The following is a 15589-nucleotide window of genomic DNA, read 5'->3' as shown; positions in this document are numbered from 1 at the left end:
TAAATATTGAGCAGTGAACCCAACAGGTAAAAAAAATTCTTATTGCTTAGAGTGTTTTAGAATGAAACCCAATGCCGTCAGTGATGATATGATATATGATACAATTCGCTACCACTGGAACAAGCAGTGGCTGCAGCTTGACAAGTATCTGTGGAGAGAAATGCAGAGTGTTATATTAGAAGAGGATTAGAAGAGGAGTAAGGCAGAGTGGATATAGTAAATGACAGAGGAGAAGAGGGGGACAGGAGGGGGGGGGGCATAAGTTCTCTGCTCTGATTGTAGTTACTCTGTTAATCAGTGGCAGGTCTCAGGTTGCAGCCACCATGACATGATACCCAGAGACTTGGAAGAGGCTTGTCACAGCAGGAGGACATAGTGCATAAAAATGTCCTATTTAGGCTCAGCACAGATAGCTGATGAAGGCATAGGCAAATTCCACCAGTGGTATTGTTAGTGCTAGTGTTTCTCAAAATGGACCACATTTCCCATAAACTCTGTTGCTTCCTGTCACATGAGGATATTGCTATATTGTCCTGCCTCCCACTTCCTGGTGTCACTCCGCGTGCCTTTGTTTAGAAGAGCAAGAAGAAGGGTAAGAGTTGAAAATTGATAGTGTTTTTTCCATTGGCCTTTCACTTGATCCAAAATCTGCCATTGCAAGAAGCTCTGAAAGCTTTAGCTTTATTGGGCTGCAAGAACAGCATGCCTTTTCCTGTTTTGTGCCATAAAACAATATCACTTTGAGCCGTAAAGCAGTACAGCACATTTCCCCCAAAATTCGACCCAGTGGCACTGGCACACAAGGAAGATGCTGCCAATCTTCTTGGTGATGGTCTCATTTGTTTATGGTAGGCTACTTATATTAATGTCTCCAAATGAATATGGTAATGATTTATTGATGTTATAATGATACACGTAGCACCTTGAATGACACTGGTACAAGAGGGGTCAGTCTTTATGTAGCCTATCTGGTGCAATGACTGACTTGCCAGTAAATCATAGTGTGATGTAGGTATGCATGAATAGTTGGATACTGATACTGGTCTCAGAGATTGTGCTAACCCCAGGCTACAAGGCTACAATGGGGTATTGTTATCAGAGAATTTCCCTAGTACCAACATTTGATACCAAAAGCCATTTGTAGCATATTAAAAATTTAAGTAAATTGACTTGATTGTCTGCCCCCCCAACCCCCCTCCACCCACACACACACACACACACACCTACCTTTCTTCCCTTGGTAGCCAGTGGTTGATTATGTAAGGCGTTGCCATGGTGAGTGTTGTGGCGTTGCATTCTACCACAGTGGCTCAGTGGCCCCGGCGGTCCAACAACTCTCCCTGTTTATGGCGGGTTGCCATGACGACAGAGTGGCGGAGCCATTATTGGGGTTAGGGACACCGAAGTGTCTGTTACCTCTGTTATGTCTTCACTGTTAACTACAGGCTCATATAACTAGGAATGGGTCAAGACAGAGAGAGAGAAGATTGGAGAGTGAGATGGAGGGAAAGATAGAAGGAGGCGTGTGTGTGACAAGGCTAGGGTAACGGGGTGATTCACCTGGGGGGTATGGACAGAGGGATAGAGGGGGTTGATACAGAGAGAGAGAGTATAGATTCACACAGAGGCAGAACTAAGTGGGACAAAAGAAAAATAGCAATAAGGCCCAATTTTCATTTAGCTACATTTGGCTTATTTTTGGTGAACTGAATCTAAACATCTTTTTTGTATTTCTGTTAGTCTGTCATGATGTTATGTTTTACATATTTGACAGTCTCTAAGAATTAATAATTTTGGAATGCTAGCAGGCAAAAAGAGAGACTGCCTGGTGGCATCAGTAATGAGGTAGCTGTCCCCTGCAAGGACAGACATGGTCTGTGTATAGATGAGGTGCATATAGAGGGAGAGGTGGAGGTACAGAGAGAGACAGAGTGAGGGAGTATGATAGGAGCACTAAGGTGTGATGTAATGATTGAAAGTAATGTTTGAATTGTTGATGTTCCTCCATTACCACTCATGTCTTCTCTCTCTGAGGAACCCGCCATACTCTGTAGAGAAGGACTGAAAGCGAGGAAGCTCTAACCTTGCGATGCAAGGAAAGACCCGACAAGGAACATGAGACAAAATGAACTGTGACAGTTAATCACGTGTGTGTGTGTCTGTGTATGTGTGTGCGTGCACGTGTGTTTGTTCATTTCCTAGGTCTGCCTCATTAAGTAAGCCTCACTCCGTCTCCCTGGTAGCCATGGAGCCCCAGTTAGGGGAGGGATCAAGTGCCGGTGGCCCCGCCCCCAGCCCTCAGAGTGAGGCTGTGGCCAATGAGCTGCAAGAATTGTCCCTGCAGCCTGCCCCCAACCTGTTGCCAATCAGAGAGAGAAAGAATGGTAAGTGACAGTTTCTGCATTTCTCCCTGTACTTTTGAAAATGTTTAGCCCCCATTACACCTGGAATTAACATGCATCCTGGGTGATCGTAATTGGATAGAGCAAAAACACATAACATCCAGGTATAAAGGCACCCAAGATGCATTGAATATCTGATAACTCAAACTGAGATGCATTTGACCACATTAACAAGTAGTGTAAATGCAATGCGTCTTCAGTCCACATATAGGAACTGTGTACATGGAAGTAAACGCTTTGTAATGGAAATAAACTAAGAAAAATAGCAGCCTTCTTCTTCGCTGTCATGTACGATATGTATATTGTCTAAGATGATCTCTTCCTCTGTTTTGAAAAATAACAAAAAGTGCATACAAATATCCCTATAGGACGTATGAGGGGAAGTGACATGAATTTGCGTTTTGCGAGGGAAAGAGAAATCCGTTCCCAATATGGATGTATGAGATGCATTTTAACAGCAGGTGTAAATGTAATTCAGCTAAACGATATCTGGATATGAGTCGAATGTTAATGCCAGGTGTTAAGGCGGAGTTAGAATGTGTGTCTTCCCCATGCTTGAGTATACTTACTATCCATTTTTGACAAGTGTGTTTTTATTCTAGCCATTTACATAGGTGCTACATGTGGATTGGAGATGCATTTACACTTTGCTGTTAATGTGGCCAAATGTGTCTCTTGACCACCTCCGGAGATGTTTTGGGTGATGCATTAATGCATTTTGGGTGCATTTAGAACTGGATTTCATGTTGTTTTGCTCGATCTGATTGCAATCCAATCACCTAGGTAAATGACGTGTAAATGATGTCGATTGCTACGTTTGTATCATATCAGAAGGAGCGAAAGAACAGGATGACAACTTGAACGCATGTATTTAAATGGTTGTAATGCCCACATCCAAAACATTTTTATTTATTAATTTAATGTCAACCATAAATGAACTGCAGCAGTTATTGCTCGCTTTTTGTAAGTAGAGTTGATGTCTTAGTGTGACTGTTACCTTGGACTTACAACACTGGTTGTAAGATATAAGTGCCTGCAAAAATGGTCCTACTTGTATTTACTACCAGGTGGCTAATGTCAACGTTTTTGAACTATTGCTGTTGCTAAATTCACCAGATGCATTACAGTCTCACACCTGAATGTCACATGTTTATTCTTAAAAACAGTGTGTCGCCATGTAGTATATGACATAACACATGATTCGCCTATTTAGGGGGTTCCTTGTGACCCATGTCTGTCAGAGCATCTTGTGGTCCCCTTCCCGGTCCCCAACCCACAAGCTGACAAACACTGCTTTAAAACATTCATTTGAGCACAACTAATCACACTTTTATCAACCAGTGAAGATGGAAGCACTGTATTGTAGATCCGGCTAACTGCATCCAGAGTGTTATCACATCTTCCTCTGTGTGTACTTCTATCCTCCCACTCTTAAATTTCACCGGTTTCTTTACAGTGGGGATGACGGATTGGGGGGTGGGGGCAGTTCTTGTGGCATACATCATCTTGTGATGCACCTGGACACATCATCAGTGATGTTACCTGGGGTCATTGGGTGTTTCGGGTCTTTCAACAATCAGACACCCTCGCCCAGGCGACCCAGCCGGGGTTGATCAAGTCCCGGCTTATGTCCAGGTAGCACTACCCCACCCACGGCTCTCCTCTCCTGATCCACAGCCAACTTGAAGCAACTTCTGCTGCCTCGGTGGCCAACTTGATGGCCCTTCGCCTACTGGCCCCTGTGATGCCCAGCATGTTGTAGGCCCTGCAGAGGGACTGGCCTGCGAACCCTCTGCATCCCACCTCAATGGGCTCGCACCTCACTCGCCACCCGTTGCTTCGGCATTCTTCCACTAGCTCAGCGTACTTTACCCTCTTCCTCTCGTTGGCCTCCTCAATGCGGTCCTCCCAGGGAACGGTAAGTTCCAAGAGAATGGCTTCCGAGATCAGCACCATGTCTGGCCTTAGCGTTGTTGTGGCAACAGTTTCTGGGAACTTCAGTTGCTTCCCCAGGTCAACTTTCAGCTCCCAGTCTTGTGCCGTTGCTAGTAGGCCAAAGGAGGTGGTCCTGGCAGCTGATGTTAGCTTCTCTCCAGTCCTGACGAAAGCGATGGTCTTTTTCACTGTGCGGAGGCGCTTGCAGTGGCTAATCCCACTGCAGATTGTGTGGCTATGGCCTTCAGGACTTGGTCATGGCGCCAGCGGTAGCGCCCCTCGCCCAGGGCTTTCGAACAGCAGCTGAGGATGTGCTCCAGGGTCCCTCTCTTCAGGCACAGAGGGCAAGCTGGTGACTCCACCTTCCCCCAGCAAAACAAGTTGGATGGGCTTGGTAGAACGTCATAAACCGCCTGGATTAAGAATTTTATTCGATGGGGCTCGGCTTTCCAAAGCTCGGCCCATGAGACTTTGCGCTCCACCGCTTGCTCCCATCTTGTCCAGGCTCCCTGCTGCCACATTCCAACCATCCTGCTGGCTCGCTCCTCCTCGACTGACGCTCGCACCTCATCCTGGATCAGCGACCTCTTGTCCTTCCCCTGCGCCTTGTCGTAGCGAGGTGTTATGCTGCTAACCAGGCCAGCCCTTCCACGAGACACTGCGCCCACCAGCACCCTGTGCCTTAGCTGCGACTCAGCGACATCCACGGCCTCTGCTGCCCTCCACTTCTGTCCTGTCCTGACCTCGATACCAGCCTGAGAGACTTTTGGGTCGCAGGACTCTCGGTATTGCAGCACCTCCCTAGTACAGGTCACCATGAATTCTTCATTCAGGCTGCTGATGGGGAGCTTTAGCTTGTTGTTCTGCCCGTACAGGGCGATGCTGCTCAGGCTCCGAGGTAGTCCCAGCCACTTCCGTAGGAACCTGCTAACCCTCCTCTCAAAGCCCTCGACTGTGGAGATCGGGACCTCATAGACCAAGAGGGGCCAGAGAATCCGTGGGAGGATGCCATGTTGGTATATCCAGGCCTTAAACTTGCCAGGTAGGCCTGACTTGTCCACTGCAGCTAGCCAGGCTTCCAGCTCTTGGTTGGTCGCTCGGATGGATGCTGTGTCTCTCAGGCTGCAGTCAAACACCTTCCCCAGGCTCTTCACTGGTTTCTCGGTGATGGATGGTGATGGATGCAGTAAAAGATATCTGAGCTTAGTTAGCACTCCTCATCACTCACACAGAGTGGGAGGAGGACAGGACCAGAGATAGAGAGAGAAATATGAAGAGAGAGACAGAATCAGAACTATGAATAGACGGAATGAAAAAGCATAAAGTAAGAGAGAAATATAGTAGTGTAGAGGTAAAGAGGAGGAGGGAAGAAGAGATTGTGTGTTGGCATGAAACCAACCTAAACTTTGATTCTTTAGACATTATATGTGTGTGTGTGCATGTGTTTGTATGTGTGTATTCATGTACGGGGTTGTATGCATATGCTTGTATTATGTCTGTGGGCCTACAGCTAACTTTCTTATCTCTTATCCTTCACCTCTTATCTTTTCTAATGTTTAATTTCTGGCATAGTTGCAAAGCCAACATCATTTTCAACTACAAAGTTTATTATAAACACTGACCTTAACTCTGGAGACCTCATGCCTAACCCTAACCTTAAATGGAGATACAAAAACTTTTTTTCAGATCATAATTTTCCAAAGATGTAGCATTTTTTGGGCTTTGTGTCTTTGCCAGCCCTTGCTCGAAGTAGACGGGTGAGAAAATGTGAGCATGCACATCAATTTTTTTGTCCTTCAGTTATGAATAACAACAACTAAAAAACAATGATTTTACCACAGCTTTCAGTTTGTTTAACACACGAGACAGCAATCCTGCATGTAGTTTTTGGTCCTGTGCACTGTGGTCCTGTGGTAGTGTGGTTCTATTGAGCTCAGTGGGTAGAGCATAGCACAAACTATCTGTGAAGGTTATGGGTTTGTTTCCCACAGGGGCCACCATGCTAAAAATGCTTGTGCTCATAGAACTGTAATGTGTTTTGAATAAAAGTATCCACCAAATGGCATATATTCTTAAGTGGCATACACATTATATTATTGAAACAGAGGAGGAGGGAAATTCAGGAACATACTCATGACCGCGTTAGATATTACTAGTATAAAACATGCAAATAAAACCACACTATGGTCCCGTTTGAATTAATTTGCCTATTTAACACGATGGTATCTCATTCCTTTGTATTCCAAGTGTAAAGAAGGGTAATTTCTAACGCAGTTTGTCCTACAGGGAGAGTGAGAGAGGGAGTTTGTGTGTTGTGTTTTTCCCTTGTATTCTCTGAAACAGTTGACAGTAAGCCAGTAACTGTAGAGCTGCTAGCTGGGAGAGTTTACATTGCTGACATATCAGGACTGCCCCCCGCATTACCTCATTCTAAACAGCAAATGCTGTCTTCCACGTGCACATGCACTCAGGCACAGGCTTGCTTACACCCACCCACACACACACGCAAATGTAGACAGACACACACACACACACTTGAACCACTCAGAGTGAAATATTGTATACACTCCATATTTCAGTGAAGTGCAGCTCTTGAAATGGCTGCTAAACGACAAAGTTGGCCCAAAGCCTGACCCAAACACTTTGCTGAGGCTTGTGTGTCTCTGTGTGTGTCAGTGCGTATGTGTGTGTGTGTCTGGTTGTAGAGATAAAGCTCTTGCTAGTAGAGGTGCTGAACACAAAGCCAGGTTATGCCCGACACTGCTGGACTGTAGAACACTCTGTGTGTGTGTGTTTGTCTGTGTGTGTATGTGTAATTACTTGGGGTGTAGAGGTATCTGTTTCTGTTTGCATAATGTCAATGAGTCCTGCACATGGAGACAATTTACACTCTCTCCTTCTTTTTCTCTCTGTCTTAAAGCCCACATAGGTAGAATCTTGTCAATATTGATAGCACCATTGCTCTTTTTCCTTTCAATGTAAATTTTGAGGCTTGGGCATCTGACCAATTGAGGTAAACTCTGGAGCAGGAGAGCTTCACTCCCAGATGTCAATCAACTGCACTATTGGCTCAGGGGGTAGTGGATAGAAGGGAGTGGGGGGCTAAATGTGTTAATCTTATTGGTTATAACCTTGTTTTTGTTTTTTGGGTTCTTTTACATTATTTTTGGGGGCATTTTTGCCTTTATTAGATAGCTCAAAGTGCAGAGAGACAGGAAAGACTGGGGAGAGAGAGGGGGATGACATGCAATTAAGGTCCCAGGTCAGATTTTAGCCCAGGATGTTGAGATGAGATGAAATGAGAGATGGGAGAGGAGACAGATACAGAGAAGAGGAATGACTATGTAATTTACCTGGAGAGATCCGGATAAACCAAAATAAAAAGATAGACGACAAGCTGCCTTCAGTCTAATCCATCTTCCAGGAGTTTCAGCCAGAGGCAAATACTCCTCCTCCTCCTCCTCTTCTCCTCCACTTCTCCTCAGCCCTTTAACAGAACATGACCTCATGTTGCAGTACTGTGATGGATGGGAATGACCCTGAATATCTCTCTCTCTCTCTCTTTCTCTCTCTCTTTCTCTCTTGCTCTGTCTCACTCTCTGTCACAACTACACACACAGACACTGACTTTTGGTTTTTCCAAATCCTAAGAAACTCGCCCTGGATGCTTTCAAAGTGTTCATAAAGTTACTGCCCTGTTTTTTGTCAGTAGAGAGTTTTTACTTTGGGAGAAACTTGGTCATGTTCACAAATTAGGCCTAGGCTGCCGAAGTTCACAGAAATAGGATTTGTCTTATATAACTGTGTGTTTGTGTTTCTATTGGAATACATAAAATATGCATATGTCTGCTAAATATGTAGCTGACATGGTCACAGAAAACTTGTAAACATTTGGATAAACCACTTTACCAGACAGGAATACACTGTGGAGTCCTGTTATTTTAAGATGATGCATGCTGCCACCTTCTGGCCAATATGAGCACTACAACCAGCGTTTCTGTAACACTGACACAACTGTTTGAATCTGTGATTCAACAGTAAATGAACAGAATGCCATCTGTTGGACTCGGGCTCAGTTTTAGTCCCCTTTAAATCCCATTAATCTGCCCTGAATGGGATCTGTATGGCAGTTTATATTTGGATGATGTGTGTTTGTGTAAAAGAGCTGCGAAGAGAGATGCCTCAAACAGGCTCTGAGGCATTAACACGAAATATCTGTCCAGTCAGGTTTTGTATAGTTGGGTGTGTGTGTGTGTGTGTGTGTGGGTGGGTGTGTGTGTGTGTGTGTGTGTGTCTGTGTGTGTCTGGGTGTGTGCGCATAAGGAAAGCCTATCTGTGAGTAACCCTAGCCCTGGTGTGCAGAGATGAAGAGGTTCTGGATATAGCTGTGTGGCCAGCTGGCCCTGCTATTTAAACCAGTGCGAGAGGGTATAGAAGTTAAGAGAGATGGTAATAACGGAGGAGGGGGAGGTGGTTAGCATTTTGAAGCGAGGAAAAGGTATTGGGTGAGGAAATGGGGGAAGCAGGGGATTGAGAAGAGGAGGAAAGGAGGGTAAGGTTAAAGGAATAATTCACCCCAAAATGAAAAGTCATTAACTGCTCGCCCCCATGTCACTCAAAACTCCATTGAAGTTTATATTACCAAACACAAAGTGAGTTATACCCCGTAGTTTCATCTCAGCCTTCTTATTAACTATTGAAGTTAACGGAGACATCTTTTTGCAACTCTAAAAAATGCAAACAAGGTCCATCGAACACTTGTTGCAGCATAATCCAAGTGTCTTGCCTTTTAATCAGAGGAGAGAAAGTGATGGGACAGGGAGTGGAGGGGGAGATAGAGGAAGGTTTATGATGAGAAGAGGAGAGGCTAACATCTTGACATGACAACAATTTGTAATAGATGTTAAGATGTTCTGTACCATTTATCTAAAAATACATGATGTGGAGAGGAATCTACAAGCAGAAGACAAGATTCTTTTTTTCTTGATAGCTCTTGTTAGCGCTCTATGCGGTGATGGGAGGGGGAGAGTATAGGGTCGGGGGGGTATAGGGTGAGGAGAAGAGGAGGCTATAAGGTTGAGGAAAGGAGGATGGTAGAGGGTGGGGTATCGGATGACGAAAGGAGGAGGGTGTAGATTGAGAAGGGGAGATCATATAGGTTGAAGAGAGATGGTAAAGGGTGAGGCGAGGGGGACGAGGGGAGTTAATTTGAGACTTGTTTACAACTTTCTCTTTTCTTACCATGAGTGATGAAAGTGGAGATGATGAGGTAGATGTTTTTACCTTAAAATGAGTAAAGATGGGAAATATGAAAATTGAGTTTTTAAGTCAAAACTGCTTGGACACGATCACAGCAACTATTGGATTGGTGGCTTTTCAAAGTAGTACAAACCATATTTCCCCTCAGTGGGTTGTTGCTTCAGAAACGAGGCCACCAGCTGCCCCGTGGCCTTCACATTACCAGCACCCTGTAGATCCAGAGACATTAGCTTGATGGCTTTAAGCCAGGATAACTGTCCCTTTTATGTGCGACAACTTCAGAACCATGGCTTAACTTCCCATAATGTGGGGCAGAACGTCGTTGCCGGGGCTCTTTCTGGAGCACTGAGTCAGGTTTTAACGAACACACACGCACACACTGACACATTAGTTTTACAGCAGCTGCTTTTGACAGTGATCTTTGACCTCTGGTCTCATCATTTCCTCTTGCTGACATAACAGCAAGTCCTTTTAAAGAATCACGGAATACCTCTTCATAGAGGAGGAGACGCTGATGAAAGCATAGCCGGACATACAGCTAGGAGCAAAAACCAAGGAAGGGTCAAACAGTATCTTAGTAATGAACACTTGAATTTAAACCAAATTTTACTTACTACTTAAAATTTTACTTGAGTGGCTGTTGATTTACCTGGGTGGGCTGCCTAAATGTAATCAATATATGGTAAACCCTGCATTTGTTGCCTCAAGGCCGACAAATTCCAAAGTTAAGTCATGATTCGTGGAAGTAACCAATAAATTAAATTCTACAGAGCTAGTGTGCCCTCTTGGTCCCCAGAGACATCTTGTTCCAGTGCTGGTCCATGGTCACCAAACTTCTGATGTGTTGTCAAGTGAACTCTGTTGCCTAAACTTGATAATCTGTATACCTTGTGTCCTTGTGTCCTACCTTGTGTGTACCCCTGTGATGTCACTTACGCCTCCTTTACCCATACCATCCCTCCTAGGCTGTAAACTGGTCACGGTCATGTGAAACCCATGTGTGTTCATGCCTCTCTACCTGGACATGTTACGCAACTGAGGTCAGAGGTCAGGGGCTTGGCTGTTTTTCACCAAATGTCATGGGATGTTAGGTGTATGTTAGTGCACTCTAGTGTGGCCTGCTTTCACTCATGATCTACTCTATTGCTCTATTGTTACTTATATCCTATTATTCTTCTTCAGTGCATACCTTTTACTACTTGCTCCTGCAATGGCCCAATTTCCCTATGGGAATCATTTAAGTTTCATGTAATCAAGTTAAGTCAGGTTTATTTGTATAGACCGTAATCACAGTTACTGTTGTGATACTGCTAATGATACCACTTTAGCCTTAGGCTTAAATGTAAACTAAAACCATTAGGTTGACCTTGAGCCACAGCTTTCAATGGTTTCCAGGATCCAGAATCCAGAGCATTACTCTGAGATATGTTTCTACTGTGTGATAACCGGTGATTAACATCTGCTTCCACTGATACAGCAGAACAGAGCTGTGTGTGTGTGTGTGAGAGAGAGAGAGAGAGAGAGAGATTTAGGATATACTTAGAGCCCTTAGCAACTCGTTATTTGCTTTTCCTATCATTATTTATGGCTGACACAAGCATACACTGTTTTGGGGCATACACACACACACACACAGACGCACACTAACCGATTTACACCCTGCGCAACCGCACGCATGCAGACACACACTTATAGATACAATTTCACTCTCACCGTTACACAAATTATACTCACACATTCTCATTACTGAGGCACAGAGTGGCATACATTCTCACACATAGATACACACTTACAGAGAATAGGCAATTACACACACACACACACACACACACACACACACACACACACACAGGAAAGCAGGATTATCCCTGCCAGCGTATGGTTGGGGCCTTATCTGAAGCAATGGGGGATCAGAGTCCTGATTCGTTTTCCCCTTTCTCGTCAAAGAGAGGAGTGCTTTGCCTGGGGACACTGTATTCTGCATATTTAACACACTCAGTAGCACACACACGCACGAACACACACAGATACAAGCATTTCGCCTTGGGACGCAGCATCCTGCATATTTAACATGTGCACGCACACACACACGGACCCTCGTTTGTGTGAATCTGTCCACCACAACACACGTTTATGCTTAGTGTCCTGTGATAGGTTCGCTGATGGACAAATAATTTACAAACACACACACACACTGTACGCTTCATTTCATTTTTGCCCTGGCATCGCCGCATCACCTTCCTCGTCAACATAATGTGAGCATGAGAGGAGCCGTCTGTTCATTTTAATGCTAACTGACAGATGAGAAAAGGGCGCTTGGTGCTTTCACCTTGAAAGGGCCCCCTCGCACCTTTTAATGCCATGTCATATTATCTGATGTCGCCCCGGACAGAGCCTTAATAATGGGGATGAATGAAACTGTCAGTGGGATGGAACAGGGTTTTTTTTTATACTGACAAGCAGGCAGGCAGATGAGAAGACAAACAGTCAAGATGGAAGACAGATAGGAACGGAACGGCGGAGCGAAAGAGACAGAGGCAAAACATCCGATTCCAGTACCTGTAAGTTTAGCTGAGCATGATGGACTTGTCTGTCACTTTTCCCTCAGTTCATTTTGTTATGGAACGCTTCCCAAGCATGAGTAACTGCTGGCTATCAGATGTCAACAGACGGCTCCTTATACCCATAAACCTGCGTGTTTTGGGGTCGTTTCCTTGCAGTTGGTTTAGATTACGTTCTCACTCTTAATGAACCACATTGCGGTTTGCTCGGAAGTGGACTGAGATCTGCATTTTCAGATGGTTTGGAGTTAACCAAACTAAAGGAGTAAACACTGCAGAGGCTATCCAAAAGACAGACAGACAGACAGACACACAGACAGACAGACAGACAGACAGGCGAATAGGGGGAGAGCCACTTTGACAGCAAGGAAAGCAGACATGCAGAGAGGCAGCACATGTTTTGGTATCTGTCCGTGTGCTAGGGTAATGGTTTTAGGCCCGAAGGCTCGACTGCAGAGTGGTGCTCACACAGGTGCATCATGTTGACACCACTGAGCTGAGATCATAAGTGCAAAGTGAGAGGAATTTGGTGTGTGTGTGCGCGTGTGTGTGTGCTTCTGCACGCCTGCCTGTGTCTGTCAACGGTTTGAATGACTGAGTACAGCAACAGCTGTGACAGACTGCTTGATCACGGATTCACCGACATCTGACACACACATACACACACTCACGCACATGCACACACACCTCCTGCTCAGTCAGTCCTCTAGCTGCACTAGATACATTGGAACCTCTTTTGAAGCTGCACTGTAGCTGTGATAGCTTCTTTTTTCTGGAAAACTAGTTTGCCTTTTTATTTATTCCTTGTTTTTCTCTTGCCTTTTATTACTAGTGAACGTTTTATGTCATAGAGGACTATGCACTTGATGTTTTTATTGCACCTATTTGGAGTCTTTTCCAAAAGAAGTGGCAGGAGATGCCTGTTTCAATGAAGAGAAATCTGTTTTGATGGTCTTTGAGTTAAGAACCAAAGGAGAACCAAACACTTTTCTGGACTTTTCATATGTTTTGGTGCTACAAAGACAGATTCATTTATTCATTTTGGGTCCATGAATGTGTTTTCAATATCCAGCAACTTGGCATTTTTAGCTGAACTCAAAGGGGATTTTATTGTGCCATTTTGAGACTGTACCCTTTTGTGACTTTTTATTGTTTGCTTTGGCACAAAACAACAACCGCACAACACCTGGACGAAACTGAAGCTCAACTCTAAGGAATTTTTGTGACTTTTGGACCTTGTGCTTCTTGTTCACACGGTTACTCGTTCATGGGCCTCCGATTCAGAATAATTTCTTAGTTTGATCCCACTCGCCATGCTGGAACCTCTGTCTTGCCTCCGCATTGATCCTGCCCCTTTCAGGCCTCAGCCAATCAGCAGCAGCATGGATAAGAGGGCCATACGGTTTGAGTTAGAGCGCCAGGCCTGTCAGAGCCTCCGGCAAGGTGGGCACCTGTCGTGTATCTTGCCTCCCATACACATATAGAAGCATTCATATATTCATACTTGCCACACATAGAATGTATATACAGTATGTCTCTCACAGTTGGAATGGAATAGAATAGCATGCTAGCCTCCTCATATTACCCATATTGCATGAGTTTTGTTTTCATTTATTATTCTGCTTCATTTTGGTGATGTTCCTGTCTCCTGGGTCCTTTCTAATCCCCCATTTACTTAATTTTTTTCTCTAAATGTTTAGGATTGGAATCAAAATCAAGTTATGGTCTACATGATCCCGAAAGTTTTACACTTTTTGTACCATGGATAATTTCACTCAAGCAATCTGTCTGGTCAGACATGCATGTTAACCCTGCTGATTATTCCCTGTGCTTTATTGGTTACTCTTGCGGTAACCAAGGAGCTAATTAGCAATCTTCTTTGTTTTCTTCTGTGTGTTTTTTTATTCTCATATATGGGCACTTCTGGAAGAAAAGTCAGTATACATGTATTGTCAACCATGCTTGTCTTGACTGCACTGAATGTGCAGACAGTTCTTCTGGAATTTGGTGGAGTTTTTCCTGTGATTATTGCTGCCAAATCAAGTAATTTCAGTTTTGAAAAACTTTTTTGCATTAATGTTGTGATGATTTGTACAAATTGTGGTTAACTTCATAAGCAATTCCTTCAACAAATAAGTGTTTTTTAGAGCAAAAGTGCAGTAATTGGTACACCCAAGCAATATTTACATTTAAATCACAAATTGGGGGCACTGTTCAAGTGTACAGCCCTTACTCATGGTGTCATCCAGGTCTATTTTCTGGGCAGAGGTGCTAAGTGGATCAAATACTCTACATGTGGCTGGGCTACAGCTGGGGCTGAGCCAGTCCAGACGCAGCACACTGTGCCAGCAGTACATGAACTCGGGAACCTGTCACTTTGGCTGTAGAGGCAGGGGCCTTGGATCAAAGTAGCTGGACAGACAGCAGTATGGACCGATTTAGTAAAGGACAAACTCTGAGAACTCCGAGAGTCTTCCAGAGAAGTCGAAAGCATAATGAGACAGGGCCAGACATGGATTAAGCCAAGCCATGAGAACTCCTTTTTTTAGTTTTTAGTCTACATGGATTGAGACCTAACTTCAGTTAAAATCTGTGAAACTATACCATAGCCTTGGCCTATGGATTTGTTGAGATAGGTATATCCACCAGTAAAAACACAATCAACAATAGGATGTTCTGTATGTCGCTGTATAGTGTAACTATATTTTTTTAAACATTTTCTCTCAGAGAGATGCAGGTTTCTCATTGCAGACCGTGTGAAACGTGAGAAACCTTTGCATACTGAAAGACAACTTCAACCACGATGACCTTAGAGTCGTTGACACAGAAAGTCACACATGATCTTGACATACACATTGTGGTTTTCCTGTTTGCCCAGAGACATGTACTGCAATCCAGAGAAGTACCAGTCTCTTACTTAACATAACACTCTCCACTCTCTCTCTCTTTCGCTGTCTCCCACTCCCCCCCCCCCCCCCTATCTATCTATCTATCAGTCTACCGCACTCTCTCACAGCTCTCTCAGAGTAAGTTCAGAGTAAGTTCTCTCCACCTTATATTTCCTCCCCAGTAATACTTGTTAAGTGCTGACTTGTTAAGAGCCAGCCCGGCTTGGCTCTGGTACAAGAGGGTCTGAACACACGTGTCCTCACATGCAGACCCTGGTTCAAACCAAGATCCACGCACGGGGTCAGGCCTTAAGTTTCTCCTGTGGGAAAGTGTGTATGTGTGTGTGTGTGTTGGTGATTTACAGTAAGATTCCCTATAATTCAACAGGCTGTCTAGAGGGATAGGGTTCCATGCTGTTACGCCATGGACGCAAATAGAAAACTGGATGGGTGAGAGAGGGAGAGAGAGAAGGGCTTCAGGTTAGAGAGAGAGAGAGAGAGAGAGAGCACAAGATAACTGGTTTGCTATGAAAAAGAGTTGAGA

The 15589-nt window shown here is 44.4% G+C and overlaps 1 pseudogene; it reads right to left on the bottom strand.

The window, feature by feature from the left end:
• Positions 1-3978: 3978 nt before the first annotated feature.
• On the bottom strand, positions 3979-5979 carry LOC144539451 (uncharacterized; annotated as a pseudogene).
• Between the last annotated feature and the right edge of the window lie 9610 nt (positions 5980-15589).

Source organism: Centroberyx gerrardi, chromosome 7, assembly GCF_048128805.1.
Source record: "Centroberyx gerrardi isolate f3 chromosome 7, fCenGer3.hap1.cur.20231027, whole genome shotgun sequence".
Lineage (NCBI taxonomy): Eukaryota > Metazoa > Chordata > Actinopteri > Beryciformes > Berycidae > Centroberyx > Centroberyx gerrardi.
The sequence above is the reverse complement of the archived record's forward strand: the minus strand, read 5'-3'. Positions and strand labels throughout refer to the sequence as shown.